Below are 20,078 nucleotides of genomic sequence, written 5' to 3' on the forward strand. Positions count from 1 at the left end.
CCTTAATGACTGTTGCCTGTCTACAGTGATGAAATGCTTTGAGAGGGTGGTCATGACTAGACTGAACTCTTGCCTCAGCAAGGACCTGGAACAGTTGCAATTTGCCCATCACCACAATAGGTCAAGGCAGATGCTGTCTCAATGGCTCTTGGCATGACTTTAGACCTCCTGAACAACACAAACACCTATGTCAGGATGCTGTTCATTGACTATAGCCCACTAATGTACTCTCTATATACCCATGACTATGTGGCTAGGCACAGCTCAAATACCAACTATAAATTTGCTGATGGTACAACCATTGTTAGTAGGATCTCAGGTGGTGACGAGAGGGAGTACAAGAGTGAGATATGCCAACCAGTGGAATGGTGCCACAGCAACAACCTGGCACTCAATGTCAGTAAGACGAAAGAGCTGATCATGGACTTCAGGAAGGGTAAGATGAAGGAGCACATACCAATCCTCATAGAGGGATCAAAAGTGGAGAGAGTGAACAGTTTCATGTTCCTGGCTGTCAAGGTCTCTGAGGATCTAACCTGGTCCCAACATATCCATGTAACTATAAAGAAGGCAAGACAGCGGCTATACTTTATTAACAGTTTGAAGAGATTTGGTATGTCAACAAATACATTCAAAAACTTCTACAGATGTACAATGGAGAGCATTCTGAGAGGCTGCATCACTGTCTGGTATAGGGGAGGTACTGCACAGGACCAAAAGCTGCAGAGGGTTGTAAATTTAGTCAGCTCCATCTTGGGTACCAGCCTACAAAGTACCCAGGACATCTTCAGGGAGTGGTGTCTCAGAAAGGGAGCATCTATTATTGAGGACCTCCAACACCCAGGGCATGCCCTTTTCTTACTGTTCCAATCAGGTAGGAGGTACAGAAGCCTGAAGGCACACACTCAGCGATACAGGAACAGCTTCTTCCCCTCTGCCATCCGATTCCTAAATGGACATTGAAACTTTGAACACTGCATCACTTTTTTTTAATCTATAGTATTTCTATATTTTTGCATGATTTTAATCTATTCGATGTACGTATACTGTATAAAGTATACGGAATAAGATTTATTTTTTTCTATATTATGTATTGCATTGAACTGCTGCTGCCTTGGTTAACAAATATCACGTCACACACTGGTGATAATAAACCTGATTCTGATTCTGAACACTTACTTGAATTATATAATACCTGCCTTATGTGACGACCAAGTGGTGAGGATTCATCAGCATCTCACCCTCCCACCTTCTCATCATCAGATTTGAGAAAGAATGTTCTGAATTGTCTTCCAATCTGGCTGTGGATCACCTCCTCCTCGCTGAGATGGTTTCTGGTGACCACCTTGACCAAGCTGGATGGAGATTGGTCTCCAAATTCAATGACTGTGTTATTGAACCATAATTTATCTCTTTAATCTGGACTTGAACCGGTGTAATTTTTACTTCGTAGGAAATAGATGATAGAACAGGGCAGTACATCTCAGGATAAGCCCTTTGGCCTACAATGTTTGCACCAAATTAAACTGAATCTCTAATACTTGGATGCAGAATGTGGTACAGTAGCATGGACCAGATCTCTCTTTCCTTGCTTATTCATTTAAAGCTTCTTAAACCCAACCATTGTATCTGCTTCCACCATTACCCAGCACCCTATTCCATGCATCAACTACTCTCTTTAAAAAAAAATCCATATCCCACGCATCTCTTTTAAACTTTACCCCTCTCACTTTAATTGCAATGTCCTCTAATGTTTAACCCTTGTGCCCTCTAGTTGCTTGGGCTTTTCAAATAGAATAGCAAATAGTGCTAATCATTTGTCATGGTCATAGGCAGCTATTACTGAAAATTTATTAAGCACATCCAACTATTTAACCATTTCCCTGGGAAAAAAAAGTGTCCAGCTATTTTAGGAAGTGCGCGTGAAATAATTTTTTGCTTCAGTTATTTGCACCTCATTAAATTGCCATTACCATTACGTCCTTTTATGGTTCTGGGTGACTCTGTCATGATTACATTATTTGAGGACAAATGAAGGAAATGACACTGGCTAATTGGCACTGCTTGCGTTCTTTCAAACATTCAATGACAGCGTCACTACCTCCAATTACCACACTCCCTGCTGACCCACTCCCACACCCACTCCTACTCCACTGTGCTTTCTGGATCTCCGGCTGGTCTTTTATGTTGAACCTGTGTGACATCAGTTATTAAATACTTTGACTCCAAGCTTCAGCACTTTCCTATGGGTGAAGCATATTTTTTGTGCTGAAGCAAAGTTATTTTTAGACCTCATGATTACAGCATCCATCACAGATAGTGGGCAAACTGTATTAAGAGCAAGTCATATGCTATAAACTGGAGTGGTTAGGAAAGGTTCTGTGGTTTTTCAAAGTGTGGTCTCCTTCGAGATGAGCTACACAGGGAAGGCCCTGAGAAAGACGACTGAACTTCAAAAGTAATCATTAGCTCTTTGCAAATGAACTACAGTTTAATAGCTAGATCCATTCTAGAATGTGAAATGGGTGATATTATGTTCAATTTTCTTTTCTTGAAGACACTTTTATCATATTATGTGCCATGTCATGTGATGTGGGCAAGCATGGTCTTCTATCTGTACCATGATTATTCTTGGCATATTTTTCAACAGAAGCGGTTTGCCATTGCCACCTTCTGAGGCAGAAGACCCCAGTCATTGTCAGTGCTCTTCAGTGATTGCCTGGCGTCAGTGATCGCGTAACCAGGGCTTGTGATATGCACCAGCTGCTCATACGGTCATCCACCACCTGTACACATTGCTTCACGTGACCTTGGTCTGGGGAAGGAGGTGCTAAACAGGTGCTACACCTTGCCTAAGGGTGACCAGCAGGCTTGCAGAGGGAAGGAGTGCCTCACTCTTCCATTGGTAGAGACGTAGCTCCACCCTGCCACCCAGAAGACACTTTAGGGTTGTAATAATAAAGAGAATTAACAGATACTGGGCTTGTGCATGAGAGTGGTACAGAGGTAGAAGATTGGAACAAAGTAAAACTAAATGGCAGAGCAAGCATGGGGAAGCTATTCTGTTTTTTTCTAAGTCAAGAATATTTGTATCTGACTTGAAGGTTTAAGAAATACACACAAAATTTTGAAGGTTTAAGATCTACTTCTGAGACTTGCATAGAAGATGTAGGCTGATGCCATGGTCCTTCAGATGATCTAGAAAGACAATGATAACCATGCCACAAAAGGAAATTTGGGGGACCATGAGTCGTATTTCTGTTATCAGCGCAAGTTTTATTGTAAGGGAAATGAATCCATGTTGATGGTCAGTTTTCCTCCATGTTGTGTGACACATGGTGCAGAAAAGTGGATTACCTTCCAATACTAACAAGTTACTTTGGACTCCATGTTCAATGTCAGTCTAGTGGAGCATAATGGCTAAATGGACATGTTAAATAGCTGATTTACACAGCACATAGCAATAATGTCAAAGGAAGGAGAGCTACTTGAAGTGCTGCAGCTTTGAAAATGACCAGAATTTGAATCAATACTTTCAAAGACATGTTGGGGGGGGGGGGGGGGAAGCAATCCTCATAAAATGAAAGCTGAGTACTTGGTCTTCAACAAATGCATTATTAATACAATAATGTAAATTTTTCATCAAAATGGTTTCTGTGTACATGTTTGTAGACTATCTTGGAATAACTTTTTAAACAATATTTTGCGTCATTTACCAGTAATTCTTCATATATAGACAATGTTACAGAAATAGTTTTACAGATGTAGTTATTATTAGCAATGTTCTTCATTATCTAAGTAAGAAAATAATGAGTATTTTTCTTTTAGTTAAGGTGGCATGAAGGACAAAAGAATATCTAGTTGAAATATTTGCTTCTGAAATGTTGCTGCACATTACTGCATGAACATTTGGTTTTCAGCTCTCTGAAGTTACCATGGCAATATACTGAGGAGAGTCTGAAGGAAAATGCCTCTGTTTTTAACATTGAACAGTTTTCTTTTTAACTGTTGTAAATCAGTTTAATGGTGGTGGGAATACATTTGTAAGAGAGCCTGATGTTCATGCCCAAACTTGCTCCTTACTCTTGAGCTTCTGCATTACATACAATATTTTTCAGACTTGTTACTGAGAAAGGGGCAGCAGATGGAGTGGGCCCAGGATTTCCTATCAGCCTGCCTCCAACAAATACCAAAGTTTCAGCTCATTAATCCGTTTCCAGGATAACGTGGGCATGATGATGTGTGTATTTATTTTTGTAAATCTTTTACATTGTTTCTTGCATCAATATCACAAGAACTCAAGGTATAATTTGAAATCAGTATCCACGCGTAAGTAAAAGTTCGGATGGTTGTAATGTAATCATGACTCTATGGGCAATTCTTGGTGCATTGCCATCTCTCGCGCTATTTCTCTCTGTATTTAACCTGTATTGGCTATTAAAATACTGTACCTTTTTAACAATATGCCATCTGCTTCTTTTATAAAGCATTGTAGCCTAGTCAAAAGGATCAAATCTCTATGGAATTTTATGCCCCTTTTTACATCGTAGCTTGTTTTACAGATCACTTGGGAAGAAAGCCAAAAACATTTGCATTTATGAAGTGCTTCTGCCAAAAAATAAACACTTGGTTGATGCTCGCTCCGTCAACCTAAATCTTCATCCCCTCCACTGCAGGCATACTGTGACTGTGATGTGTTCCAGAACTGTTGTTACATGTCAAGTAAATTCTGATAACTCTTCCCAAGTATATGTCTACGATGCCGAAGACTGTAGTAATTTTATGTATTGCACTGTATTGCTGCCAAAAAAAAAAACAAATCTCTTAATGTGATTGATGATGAACCTGATTCTGATATGGGTCTCTGTTGTGGATTGACAGTGGAGAGGGACAGGAAGAGGGGAATCATAGCTGGGGAAAAGGGAAGGGATCAGGAAGCACTAGAGAGATGCTCTGTAATGATCAATAAACCAATCGTTTGGAATCAAATTACCTTGCTGGGTGTGTCCTCCCATGCCATCCCCTGCCCCTGGCACTCTTTCTCTGCCACCTGTCCCATTCACCTCCTGCAGCTCTCTACCCTTGCCAGTCCTAACGTTGTTTACTCCCACAAGATGTACAAGCTCGTCCTCTGCTCCACGTTGACAAATACAGCACTGTGCAAAAGTCTTAGGCACCCTAGCTACATACGTATACGTATGTGCCCAAGAGTTTTGCACAGTGCTGTTTCTTGGCATTTGTTATTGTTGCTGGCTCTAAAGCCTCGAGTGCTCTAACCAGCAGTATTGCAGAAAAGCTACTGCTCTTCAAGAAGACGGCTCATCACACTCACCTTGAAGATAACTGCTGATGGTCGTGAAATACCAGTGAAGCTCTCATCTCATATATATTTAAAAATTGTGAAGTCTCTGCTCCTTTGTCATAGTGTTGTACAAATAAAGCATATTTGACATGCTGTTACACTTGTGGATAACGCGATGGCTGTACTGGGCACAGGAAGATCAAATAATTTGTCTTCATTTGGACCTTGGACATTTGCATGGATTGTCATTTTAAAACGAATCTGGAATTAGCAAGGAAGTCCTTCGAAGCATCCATTCTCCAGTTTGGGTGATGAGAATTAGTCACAGATTATTTGCCACAACCGTCCAAGCTAGTTGCCTGACAGGGTGAGTCCTTAACGAGGTGCACTCTCTGAATTTCTTCTCTGCCTTGCTAATTTGTGAGCATGTTTGTATCAACTATTTATTGGGCGTAATGTAGTTGAAATATCTATCTTCAGCTCCTGCTGGTACATCATCCTGGTATGGATTCAGACTTGTGTTGGATATTATACATGGCTTCATTCTGGAATAGCAGGAATGTGAATGTGAAGCTGAATTTCAGAATTGGTATTTCCTAACCCTGCTTATTACTATCAGCTACCTGTTCTAAATGCAGTGTTTAATACGGAGGTGCTATTACCAGGCTGTCAGTTTTTACTTGACTGATAACATGACTTATATTATTTCCATTTGAGATATTTTGCTCTGTTTTAAACAGAACTGCCTTTGTTTTAATTTTCGTATGGGAGGGGACCTGCCAATTTGATTCGTATTTAGTTATACTGAATTCAATAAATACAAATCCCTCGCCAGTGAGAGAGAGAGCCTGTCTGAGATACCAAAGTGTTGGGTTGGAGTGGAGTTTTTGATGGACTCGAGATTAAGATCTCTTTGGGGGGCATTTGCTTGAATGGTGGGGGTGGGGTCGGTGCTTTTGCTGGTACTTGTGCTACTTCCACACTCTTTGATAGCTTTGAAAACCAGTGAAGATCAATCCGTGTATCATTGAAGCAGCCATCTGTTGGTCTCCCATCTTGCTGTACAAGAGGCCGCATCCCTCTGTCCACTGTGTGAGAGAGGGAGAGAGCCTATCGCACGTCAAAGTGCTGGGCTACAGGCGGAAGTTTTTGATGGGCCTGGATCATGGTCTTTTTGGGAGCTTTTCTTCTGCTTGATGGGAGCCTGGTTGTCCCTAATACTTCCTGCTGGAACAAGTGTTGGGAGGGTTTTGATGCTTTGCTACAGCTTGTGCAAGGGAGGGGGTTTTGCGGGCTTTGGGCTTCTAATGTCTTGCTGTCATTCATTTATTTTTTGGGGTTTTCTTTTGTTTTGTGGATGTCTGCGACAAGTAAGAATTTCAGGTTGTATATTCTAGGCACTCCCTGATACTAAATTGAAACATTGAATAAATGGATTAAATTTTAAAGTATAATTATTTGCATTGAAAAATAATATATTGGTATGCCCTTTTCTCTTATTTGGATGACTAATTAAATATAAGACATTTTTAGATGTTTGGCCTCTCTTCACACTTCTTCTTGGTCGCTTTAGTTTGAATATACGAGGGGTGATTGATAAGTTTGTGGCTTAAGGTAGAAGGAGTCAATTTTAGAAAACCTAGCACATTTATTTTTCAACATAGTCCCCTCCTACATTTACACACTTAGTCCAGTGGTCGTGGAGCATATGGATCTTTGACCTCCAGAAAGTGTCCACTGCAGGGGTGATTGATGAGTTTGTGGCCTAAGGTAGAAGGAGATGAGTGATACAGCTCTCGTTACATGCACGTGCAGTTCAACTCTTTGAGTGATTATGCAGAAAGTTTGAAGACAATAACTCATCTCCTTCTACCTTAGGCCATGAACTTATCAATCACCCCTGCTGTGGACACTTTCTGGAGGTTCAAGATCCGTATGCTCCATGACCGCTGGACTAAGTGTGTAAATGTAGGAGGGGACTATGTTGAAAAATAAATCTGCGAGGTTTTCTAAAATTGACTCCTTGTACCTTAGGCCACAAACTTATCAATCAACCCTCATAGTTTAATCTCAAATAGAGTTGGGAGGGAATTAAACAGTACCTGAGCGTGAGAAAGTTGGAGCACTATGGGTGAAAGAGCAGGGATGTGGGACTAATATACTGAGTCTCTTTTGTAGTCAGTACAGGCAGGATGGGACAAAAGGACTTGTTAGCTTCGTGTTTCTGAGCTAAAAATACATTTTGGGGATGTATCTAGAGGGCAAAAGGCTGCTAGAATTGACCTCAGAAGACTAGTTACAGTTCAGTGGGTAGAATTGGGAATCTATTAGCATTCTATTCCTGCCTATTTTTCCATTATTGTCCAAGACGGCATTCTATACCGTTCTATCCATTCCATAAGATTATTTTCAGATGTGATTCAAATGCAGGATCTCTTGTTCTTCCATCTTCCACACATACTTTAATCAGAGTGTGGTAGTCATTCATTAAAAACCCAATGTAATGACTGAAGCAAGGTGAACCCAGCTTCCGAAATTTGGAGTTTAAAGCCCTTGCGTTGGATAGCAGATGAATTTCCACCCACGTGCATGTTCAAAGAACAGCTGAAGATTCAATTTCAAATTAACATTCTCTTTTAAATTGCCATCACTGAGTATAAAGAATTATGATGATCTTTTCCTTCATATTATGTTTTTTTCCTTGCATAATTATTGCATAAACATTGCATTGGAGAATTAAATATGAGGGATTAGTGTACCTGAGCACATTAATGGAAAAATTTAATTAATGTCTGCAATTGCTTATAAAGGTTTGGTTTCTACTTTACTGACCCTTCAGTATTTTGGTCTGTTGTGACTGTGATTTAGTCACACAGAGATGGGAGGTGCAGATGTCTTTATCAAGTTCAAGTTAATAATCTTTCAACCATATACATAAATACAGCCAAATGAAACAGCAATCCTCTGGAGCCAAGGTGCCAATCTCAGTAACATCACACACAGCACATAGAGCACATATAATTATGATGACAGAAAAACTGCTCAAAGTTCAAACTAAATTTTTATTATTAAAGTACATATATATCACCATATGTAACCCTGAGGTTCATTTTCCTGTGAACATACTCTGTAAATCTCTAGAATAGTAACTACCAGGATCAGTGAATGATCAACCAGACTAAACTGTGAAAATGCAAATATAAGTAAATAGCAATAAATAATGAGAACATGAGACGAAGAGTCCTTGAGAGTGAGATTATTGGTTGTGGGAACATTCCAATGATGGGGCAAGTGAATGTAGTGAATTTTATTGAATTTTATTCAAGAACCTGATAGTTGAGGGGTGATAACTGTTCTTGAAGCTGGTGATATGAGTCCTGAGATACTTGTACTTTCTAATTGATGGCAGCAGTGAGAAGAGAGCATGGACTTGGGTTGGGATCTCTGATGACGGATGGACCTTTCCTTTTGCAGCATTTCATGAAGATGTGCTCTATGGTTGGGAAGACTGAAGAAATACTAAAAAAAATAATAATACAGCTCAAGTCCCTTAAATGTCATGGACCTTTGGGTCAATGGGACATAATGCTGTCCTGAAGCCATGTTTCTGCAAGAACAGCCCATAGCAGTTCCTCATCTCGTGCAAGTTCAGCCACAGATGAATGGAATGCAGTTGGGCTTTCCAGGTTGAATAGTGGAGGGTAAAAACTGATGGGAGAGTCCAGCCCCCAACACTGCATAGAATCTAGCAACATACAGCCAGCTTTGGCATCTCCTTCCCCAGCAGCCGTACAGGCAACTCCAAGAGCATTGAGGGCCTCGTCTGCACCACAAACGAGACCATGCAGCTTGGTCATTGGTCTCAATGAATCAGACTTGCAGTATTTTACATTACTTATGTCCAACAAGGTCTTGCGATCACAACAAAAACATCCAAGCCAAACATTTCCATAGTTTGTTCAAAGCTCAATGTAAATTTATTATCAAAGTTCATATATGACACCATATACAATCCTGAGTTGGGTTTTCTTTTGGGCATACTGAATAAATCCAATAACTGTAATAGAATCAATGAAAGATTGCACTCAATTGTGCAGACTGCTAATACAGAAAAAACTAAAAACTGTGCAAGTACAAATGAAAAACAAAATAAATGATAAATAATAAGCAATAAATGTTGAGAATATTTGAAAGTCAGTCCATAGGTTATGGGAATAGTTCAGTAATGCGGCAAGTGACGTTGAGTGAAGTTATCCCCTCTGATTTAATAGCCTGATGGTTGAGGGGTAATAACTGCTCCTCAACCAGATGGTATGAGTCCTGAAGCTCCTATACCTCCTTCCTAATGGGAGCAGTGAGAAGAACGCATCACCTAGGTGATGGGGGTCCCTGGTGATGGAAGCTGCTTTCTTGTGACAATGCTCCATGTACTGCAGAAGTGTCAGCGGTAGGGAGGCCTTCACCTCTGATGGACTGGGCTGTATCCACGATTTTTGTTGTAGGATTTTCAATGCTTTTGAACAGATGTTTCCATAAAACATCAATTAATATACTCTCCACCACACACCTTTAGAAGTTTACCTAAGTATTAGATGTTACGCTAAATCTTTGCAGATTTCTAAGGAAATAGAGGCATTGCAATGCCTTATTTCTAATTATACCTGCTTGCTGGGCCCAGGGCAGCTCCTCTGAAATGATAACACTGAGGAATTTAAAGTTGCTGACCCTCTCCACCTCTGATTAGGACTGGCTCAAAGACTTCTGGTTTCCTCCTCCTGAAGCCAATAATCGGCTCCTTGATCTTGCTGACATTGAGTGAGAGCTTGGAGTTGCGGCTGCACTCGGCCAGACTTTCAGTCTCGCTCCTATATGCTGATCCATCAGCACCTTTGTTTCAGCCAATGACAGTGGTGTTGTCAGCAAATATAAACATGATGTTGGAGCTGTGCTGAGTGAGTAAAGCGGGGGTGGGGGTGCTAAGCACATCCTTGTGTACCTGTGCAGATGGAGATTGTGGAGGAGATGTTCCACAATCCAAACAGACTTGGGTCTGCATTTGAGGAAATCAAGGATTGTGCAAGGAGGTATTTAGGCCAAGGTCTTGAATCTTGCTGGATCGCACACTGCCTTTTCACAATGACTCTGACACCTTCTTCCCTGGGAGGCTGAAGCAGACTGCCCAGCAACTAGCTAGTGCAACAAGCATCCTTTTTTTTTGGAAGGGTCAAAAATGGACTGCTGGAAGAACCTGGTGGGTAAAGCAGCAGCTGTGGAAGCAAAGGCAAGGTTGGCGATTTGTGTCAAAACCTCACACCAGGACTGAGAGTGCAGATGTATAAACAATTTTTTTTCTTTGCTTTGATTCTAGCATCTACAGCTTCTGTGTCTCCATTCTAGAAGGTTCCCTTTCTTGGAGTTTATAAGAATGAGTTGGGGGGAGGAATAATTGAAACCTGTCAAATATTGAATGGCTTAGAGTTGACACTGAACAGATGTTTCCAGTAGTGGGGGAGTCTAGTAACAGAGGGCACAGACTTGGAATAGAAGGATCTCCTTTTAGAACAGAGGTGAGGAGGAATTTCTTTAGCCAGATTGTGGTGAACCTGTGTAATTCATTGCCATGGATGGGGTGTGGTGGCCAAATCACTGGGTGTATCTGAAGCAGAGTCTGTGATAGTTTCTTGAGTAGTCAGCGTGTCAAAGGTTGAAGAGAGAAGGCAGGAACATAGGGTTGAGAGGGATAATGGTCAAATGATTGAACGGTGGAGCAGATTCGATGGGCAGAATGGCTGAATTCTGCTTCTATGTTTTATGAAGAGCCTCCACAGTTTACTGAGGTTTTGTACGAAGGTAATAACGGATGGTTGGGTTGGGTTGTTCTCCGATCTTGGTGATCCATTTGCAAGTCGTCACCACGTGAGGACACATCATCAGTGCGCTGTTAATTCTGTTTCATTGGTTATAAAAGTTTAAATGGTTATAATTATCCACTCCAACATTTTAGGTACAGCCAGGTAACTTTGTAGAATTACTGTACCTATTTGCAATGGGAGAACATCTCAGCTGACAGAAACTCTTTGAATATTCAGGTACCGGTGAATAGTCCAAAGGGATCTGAGCACAAAACTCCCGATGTCCACAACATAATTCTTTAATTAAACTGTTGAAGGACACACAGAATTTTAAGTGACAGATGAATCAGAAGCAAGTTTCTTATTGCTGTCTTATTGGTTGTGAAATTTGTTGTCTCACAGCTGCGGTACAATGCAAAGGCATAAAATTAAAAAATGGTGAAATAAAAAAGGAATAATGAGGTATTTTTTTATGGATTGTTTGAAAATCTAATGATGGAGGGAAAGATTCCGGAGTGCAGTTTATCAGACTCCTGTGTCACTTCCCTGAAGGTAGTGACAAGAAAAGTGCATGTGAGGCTACTTAATGAAGGATGCCATGTTCTTGAGGCACTTTCTTGAGGAGCAGAGAGGTCCAGTTGTACAGGGCCTGGTAATTTTAAGGATGGACATTCTTGCTGTTGAGGGAGTGCAGCGTAGGTTCACGAGGTTGATTCCCGCGATGGCGGGACTGTCATATGTTGAAAGATTGGAGCGACTGGGCTTGTATACACTGGAATTTAGAAGGATGAGAGGGGATCTGATTGAAACATATAAGATTATTAAGGGATTGGACACGCTAGAGGCAGGAAACATGTTCCCGATGTCGGGGGGAAGTCCAGAACCAGAGGTGTGATGATCAGAACTTGATTGTGGATGATCAGCCATGATCACATTGAATGGTGGTGCTGTCTCAAAGGGCCGAATGGCCTACTCTTGCACCTACTGTCTATTGTCCTCCTGAAGATGTACTCAGTGGTGGGGAGATTTATGCCTGTGATGGAGCTGGTTAAGTAGACAACCTTCTAATGTATTTTTTTTTAATGATCCTGTGCATTGGAGCCTCTGTACATGGCTGTGATGCAACCTATCAGGTTGTATCATACTTCAAAGGACACGTCTTGAACTGTGTGTTAAGCAGCAGTGAGGAACAGCCCCTTCCGGGCCTTTGAGCCTCATCACGCAGCAATCGCCCAATTTAATCCTAGCCCAATCACAGGACAATGTACAATGAGCAATCAACCTACCAGCCGGTACGTCTTTGAAACGTGGGAGGAAACTGAAGCACCTGGAGGAAACCTGCGTGATCACGGGGAGAATGTACAAACTCCTTACAGGCCGCGGTGGGAAATGAATGCGGATTGCCGGTACTGTAAAGCATTGTGCTAACCACTACGCTATGCTGCTGCCCCATGGTACAGTATATCTTTAACTTAGTGTTGATTTCGGAGATCAACAGTTAATGCCTTTCCTCATCTCATCTTTGGACTTTCTTTGAGGGCCAATTAACAAGGTTGCAGGATCAGAATCCTCTCCATCCTATAACTGGCCTCTGTGCCTATAAAGTATCAATAAATATTAGATTCTTTTTGATAAAGTATCATTATATGAGGGTCAATTGAAGAGATTGCCTTGCAAGTTTCCAACTGTTAACTCTGAAGTGGACGTGCAGCCAATGATCTTTGCAAACAATGGCGCCCATTTAACTGCTACAAGGCAGTTGCATGTAAACAGGATTTTATCTTTTGAAACAAATGCCTTGTTTACAGATAGATCAAGATGAAGCATTGGACTTGGACACTCAGGATACAGTGGGGGGCATGAACAGAGAGACACCTTTTTTGGGAAGGTAGGTAGCATGGTCTATTTGAGCAGCGATTGAAGTGGTAGGCCTTTAAACCATGGTTGGGAATCTGCCCCAAAAGGCAGTGGTGGACTCTGTTCCACAGCATCAGTGAGTTGTATTTTAAAGAGGATGACTTTTGTGAGAGTTTCACCACCCTCTCTACGTAAACATAGTAATGGCGTCACAGGGAGACACTCAGCACCATCCTTCCAGGCCAGGCCTGGCCCTCAGCCGCGCTACTTTCAGCAGAGATTCCAGTGGAGAGCTGCCGCTTTAAGAGTTCCAGCAATGGATGACATTGTCATCCGCTGCCTCCTCTTGTGCCAAGATGAGGCCACCCTCAGGTGGAGGAGCAACATCTGATATTCCGTCTGGTTCGCCTCCAACCTGATCTTATGAATATCGATTTCTCTTTCTGTTTTAACAGAATTATTCCTGCTTCCCTCTTCTTCTTCTCCCCACTCTGGACTCTTCCATCTTCTCACCTGCCAATCACCCCTCCCTGGGACCTCCTCTCCTTTCTCCTATCAGATTCCTTCCTCTCCAGCCCTTTATTTTTCCACCAATCACCTTTGAGCTATCCTCATTAGCCTCCCCCTGCCTTTTTCAAATGGCATCTTCTCCCTTTAAAGTCCTGAAGAAGGGCCTTGGCCCGAAACGTCAGCCGTTGATTCACTTCCGTAGATGCTGCCTGATCTGCTGAGTTCCTCCAGCATTTTGTGTGTGCTGCTTTGGATCTCCAGCATCTGCAGACTTTTTTGGGTTTATGATATTGTGCAAGTTAGTTTGCACATTGCATGCAATCCTCAATGTTACATATGGTTAATGTATGCAACTGTATGAAAGGATGTTGAGTACAGATGGAAAGCATGTTCCCTTGACCCCATGAGAAACTAATAGTAGCTCCTCCTTGTCCAGAGGCATTGTAGGAAGCAATTTTATGCTCAGTAGAATCACTAAGCCAATGATTAAATTCTTAAGTAATTCTGATTTAATTCTCTGCCTTGTTTATTTTATAATGTTCTTCCAACCCAAGGTTGTAATTGCAGTTATAGGAAAGAGGAGTTCCAGAATGTCAGTTAACAGTTTTATCACTCTTGAGTGGTAAGTTACTGAACAGCATTCAGAACTGATTTGTTCAATATAATTATTAGAATGAGTTTCATACTCAGCTGAAGAGTCTATTGTATCCAGGATCTTTTGTAAGTAGTGAAATTATAACGGAACTTTCAAGTGTGCATGGTCTGGATTTTTTGCACATCACCCATTCTTTCGTATGGACCTCCTTGTGTTTAATCTCCATATCATTATACTTACTGATGCCAGACAGAAAAAATGCATTAAAAAATTCTAAATTTATCACCTAATTTCCAAAGGCATTTCTGAAAAACCAATAAGATTAGCTTTCTGGCAGTTTCTGTGAAGATAATAAATTACAGATATGCTTGTTTTGAATATTGTATTTAAATTCTTTTGACATTTAAAATTTCAATTTGGGTGTTAAAGGAAATGTCCTTTCTTATGATTTCCTTTAGTGTAGATAATCGACTGTCTTCATAAATTGCTATTGATGATTGCATCCTCCAAATCTTCATTTTCATTGTAACGTTCAAGATGTTTGTTGATACCTTTAAATTCTTCATAGTTTCTAACTTGTTGATGCAGTGAAATTGTTTCATTTCAACTACAGGCCATTTATGACATCTCCTAGCCTGAATGCTTGAAACTGCAGTGAGCAAAATGGTTTGGAATTTTTACTGCTTATTTCTCGCCAACCAGCAGTGACAAAAATCATTGCTTTTTGAACGCAAACACATGCAAATCGTGCAATTTTTTAATGCTAGTTATGCTAATCATGCTAGTTAGAACCTGTTCGGCAACAGTCTTCTGCCCCATTTAAGCAACATAATATCACAAGTAAATGAAGGGTATCCTGTCAATTTTCTCAATTTAGTTTTTTGTTCTCTAAGAGTTGTCCCAAATAAATGACTGCTTGGATTAACCAATGGCCCAATTAACTGATGTCTACTTCTTTGCTCCGCAAAGATGGCTACTGTAACCCAGTATATAAAAGGTTGGCCTTCTAACGAGCTAGTCTTTTGTCTTTTAATGTAAAGAGCTCTATTGGATTGCCTTTCATAGTATGTAATCAAGATGCTTTTCCAGTCAAGAATGCATATAGCACTTCCTCAGTGGACATCTTCCAGATAGTCCATGAAAATGTCTGTTTTACTACTTCTACATCTGTTTTTCATCTTAAATGATTTTCTGGTACTTTTAGAGCCTGCAATTTACAACTTGGTGATTACTTGAGTGATCCAGTGCTTTGCTGTCCCCAAGAAGATCCTGGGAAGTGAACACGTACTCAAATGGCTTTGGTGTGAAGAAACTTAGAGATGGGATATGTGCCGATGTTTGACTCCACTCTGCCAATTAAAGCACCTATTAATCACTGACTAAAGTGCTGAGGAAGATTGAGACATCGAGGTGAATGCGGAAAGTGAGCGAGAGTTCAGCATCGACTGTCTACCTTATGATCACTCCCGGAAAAGTAGTCTGTGAGTGGCCTATCGTTCTGTGACTCACTGTGTAGGCCTCTGCACTCAGGTGCTATTTCTCCCTTTGGTGATGATGGAGGATGTTACCGTGGTTCTGCATTTATGGATTGGGCTGTTCCATTTATGGACTGTAGACTTTTTCAGACTTATGGTTTTTATATTCTCTGTTTTTCACCCATTCCTTTTCCATTTTGTTGTGTGACAGGAAGATGTTTGGGGGTTAATAATTGAGATGCCATTCTTTTTTGTGTGGGGGGTAGGTTTAATGTTACCCTCTGACTGACTTTCACATTCTTTCTTTGTTTCGTGGCTACCTGGAGAAGACAAATCTCAGAGTTGTACAGGTGTTCCCCCACCCCCCCTTACAAAGGTAGAACATCCCTATGAAACCTTGCTTAAGCCGAAATGGCATAAAGTGAAGAACCATTAATTTATTTGGGGAAAAAAAATATCGTAAAAGCAAAAATCCTCTTTGTAATGCGAAAACAGGTTATTAATGTAGGTCTTTTGTAAAAGCGAAGTGGTGTAAATCAAACATTCGTAAAGCCGGGGACACCTGTATATGGAAATGTACTTTGATAATAAATGAACCTTTGAATCTTTGAATATAGCCATTCCATTGGGCACATCAGTCCTAAGTTTTTCTGATTTTAACCCTGCGAAACATTTCCATTTATATACGGAAATGGAAACCTGATCTGTAACAAAAACTAGATACAGATCATTGGTTCCCAACATTGGTTCATATTTTATGCCATGGACCAATACTATTAAACAAGGGATCTGTGGACCTCAGGCTAGATAGAAACCTCTGAAAATGGATCCAAAGCATGAAGATCAGGCATGATGTGAGGTTGACTGTATCCTTTCCCGATTTGTGCCAATTTGATGGATTAATCTTTCTTACCTTTGAAACAGTGGTTTTGTCCCAGGCCCTGCATAAAATGGATGAAAATCCAAAGATCCAGAATTGTCCCTGCTGCCTTAACCTGCCATTAACAAGTGTAGCAAATTTGACTTGTATAGTGCTTTCAGTGTAGAAAAATTTCAAGTCCAGAAATGGACTTCCCTTCTTAATCAAGAAGGGAATTAAAGGAAAAGACAAAGTTCAAAGTTAAGCTTATTATCAGAATATATATACACGTCACCACATACAACCCTGAGATTCTTTTTCCGGCATGCATACTTAGCAAATCTATAAAATAGCAACTGCAAACAGGATCAATGAAAGAGTAATAGCAGAGAAGTGTCAGTGTTGAAATTCATCTATAAATAAATAGCAATAAATAATGAGAACATAGAATAACAAGTTAAAGGGTCCTTGAAGTGAGATAATTGGTTGTGGTAACATCTCAATAGATGAGTGTAATTATCCTCTTTTGTTTAAGAGACTGATGGTTGAAGGGCAGTATCTGCTCTTGAACCTGGTGGTACGAGTCCTGAGTTACTTGTATCTTCTGCCTGATGGCAGCAGTGAGAAAGGACATTTGGCCAGGATTTTTGATGAATGCTGTTTTCCTACGACAGCAACGAACAATATGGTTAATGATGATGGCTGAGAAATTAAAGCAATTGGCGCAATGCTTCCTTGTTGCGTTTGTGGTGTTATCTAACTGCATTTGCAAACTTAAAGCTCTTTTGCCCCCCCCCCCAAACATTATTTTATTCATCTGGATGGTTGCAAATGTGTCTATCTTCAGAGTATGTTCTTTATTCTTCTTAAATTGCCTGCTTTGGTGATGCTTGCGAAAACATCTCCCAAACCTGTGACATCTCGCACCATGGCAGCACAAGGTCAGCAGATCAAAGATAACACGACCATCTCCAACTTCCTCCCTGTACTGAGCACTGCCTTGACTAGGATTGTCTTGCCATCTTGTTACCACTTTACAGGAAGGATGTGGAGGCTTTGGAGAAGGCACAGAAGAGGTTCAGTAAGATGTTGCCAGGATTCGAGAGGTCAGACAGTCTTGGATTATTTTCTCTGGAGTACTGGAGGTTGAGGAGGTGCCCTGATCAAAGTATGTAAATTTGAAAGTTATAGGCAAGTTGCTTACTCCTTTTCTCAGGATCAAACTTGATGGCAGAGCTTTTTAAGGTGAGGGGGGAAATATTTACAGGAGATTTAGATGGAATTTCGCAGTATTTTTCTTTATTTTACGAGGTCGGGTTGCGAGCTCAACCCTCAACCCGGCACGGATGGAAAGCATACTTGGGAAACGGCCTGACTGAATTCGAACCTGGGAACCTCCATTCCGGAGTCTGGCGCTGATGTCACTGCGCCACCAGCAAGAAAAATACTGCAAAGTGCCTGTGTAAGGAGTGGCACGCTACACAGTCTCTCGTTCCGCACCCTGTAAGGCATGAAAAAATGCCCGACTCTGGCCTCTTCAGGTCTGAGTCAACGTCATTATTATCATCGTTAGATGGCAACTTTTTTTTATATAGGATGTGGTGGGAGCCCGAAAAGCAAAGCTGGGGACATTTTGGAAGCAGGTACAAGAACAATGTTTAAAGGACAGTTAGTCAAGCACAGAAACAGTCAGAAGAATTGAGGGATGTAGACCTCATGTTGGTAGCTGTGCATTTTAATTTGGCATCATGGTCAGCGCAGGCATGTTCCTGTGCTGTACTATTCTATCTATTCCTTCTTCATCTGTGGATGCATCTCCTGAAAGCCCCACTCCAGGAGTGCATGGTCTTTCATTTTGTGGATCTGCAACAGTTCAAGAAGATGGCTGTCCACCACTGTCTCAAAGCTGGGGGAATAGATTTTGGCCTTGCTGGCAGGCCCTGCACTTTGAAAAATGAGAGAATAAAGTGTTGAGAGTCCCAGTCACTTTGTGTCTTGCTGCTGGTCTTCATCTCCACTTCGCTTGATGGTCCATTGTTTTCTAGCCGGCTCTGCTCACTCATCGTTCGATCACTTTACCCCCAAAGGGCACCTGTAGATTGCTGGTGGAGACAGGATTTTGTAGAAGATCCTGTCTTGGGTGGAAATGGTGTCATTACTTATTCAAGGGACATGGAGATCATTAAGGACATGAACATCAAATATTTGTTTTTCATCACCAATTGCCTTAAGTTGAAGGTTTGGATGTATCTGTATGTAGGGAAGACCAGATAGCGATAGCACATTTCCTCCTCTGAAGGAGATTGGGGGGACTGAGCTGCTATTCATATCAGTTTGGTAGTGTTATGCTCAACGCTTTTATCAATTTAAGTGCTGGGCCAAATGGGAAGAGTCAGGTACAGGCTGAATTGAGGCAAAGGGGCCCAGGCATGAGTGCATATCGAAGCGGCAGGGCCCGGGTCTGAGAATGAGGAACGGCCCAAGGTTTGGATGATTTAAGTGCCGGCTGTCGGGGTTGGAGGTGAGGGACTAGCCAGTTCAGCTTGCTGCTCTGCGAGGTGTACTTGTCTCTGCGCTAGACTAAAGCCACAGAGATGCCTGCTTCTTGGGCATAGAATCCCTTTCATGAGCTTCATTGTTTCGCTTGCTGTTGTTACTCACATGATTTATTTCTTTTTTACTGTACATTGAGCATTTGACACTCTTTCTTCTTCAAATGGGTTCTATAGGGTTTCTTTGTTGCTGCGTGTAAGGAGACTAATCTCAAAGTTGTATGTAGTATCTAAACTTCGATAATAAATGTACTTTGACTAACGTGCAAGTGAGTGTCTATATATATCTGACTATAAGTGCACTGTTATAGTCTATCAGTGTATATAAAAATAATTGGTCCCTCAACGCCTCTTCAAAACTTTCATGGTTTCCCTGTGTAATGCCGATTCATCACACATTGTTACAGGCTAAAAATTGTCTAGGGGTTTTAAGGAGGTTGTCAAAAGTGGAGGAAGAGGAAAATTTGGAACCTGAGGTTTCAGTATGACAGCTAAAGTGAGGATGTAGGGGCTGGAGGTGCCTGTCAGAATTGTGGAATTAGGGAATGTTTTTGGAAGTAACAGATAGATATAGGGAGAGGTGAAAGTATAATTGGATTTAAACGAAACGAGAATGTTTGTGACAGTGGCAGGCCAGAAAGGAGTGGAACTTGCGAGGCCCACAAGGAAGGGTGACTGTAAGTGGGCCGAGACATAGGGCAGCAGAGCTTTAGATGAGCTGAAGATTGCAACTGAGGGGCTGGACAGGAGAGGCCAGCCGGGAGATTGGAGCAACTCAAAATCTGAAGCGATAGGCGAGGAGGATGATTTCCGTTATGCACGTGCAGTGACAGGAGTGGATGTACCAACGTTGTCGAGCTGGAGTGGTGGAAGTAGCCTCCCTATGAGATAGTGGCACAAGTTCAGGCCAGGTTTGAGTAAGGTATTAGGGCTGTGGACAGTGATGAAACTTCATGACTTATAATCTAGACTTAAAACTTTGAATCTCTCCATAGCAGATGGGAAATTTAATTCAACTAATGTACACAAAAATGAAATTAGGTTCATGTGGCTTCCAGGATATAAAGCTGCTACCC

The 20,078-nt window shown here is 41.3% G+C and overlaps 1 protein-coding gene across 3 annotated transcripts in view; it reads left to right on the forward strand.

The window, feature by feature from the left end:
- The window catches only part of LOC132383440 (disks large-associated protein 2-like), a 706,715-nt gene that overhangs the window by 51,712 nt on the left and 634,925 nt on the right, over positions 1 to 20,078 (forward strand). The window lies entirely within an intron of this gene.

The sequence above is a fragment of the Hypanus sabinus genome, chromosome 30 (genome assembly GCF_030144855.1).
Source record: "Hypanus sabinus isolate sHypSab1 chromosome 30, sHypSab1.hap1, whole genome shotgun sequence".
Lineage (NCBI taxonomy): Eukaryota > Metazoa > Chordata > Chondrichthyes > Myliobatiformes > Dasyatidae > Hypanus > Hypanus sabinus.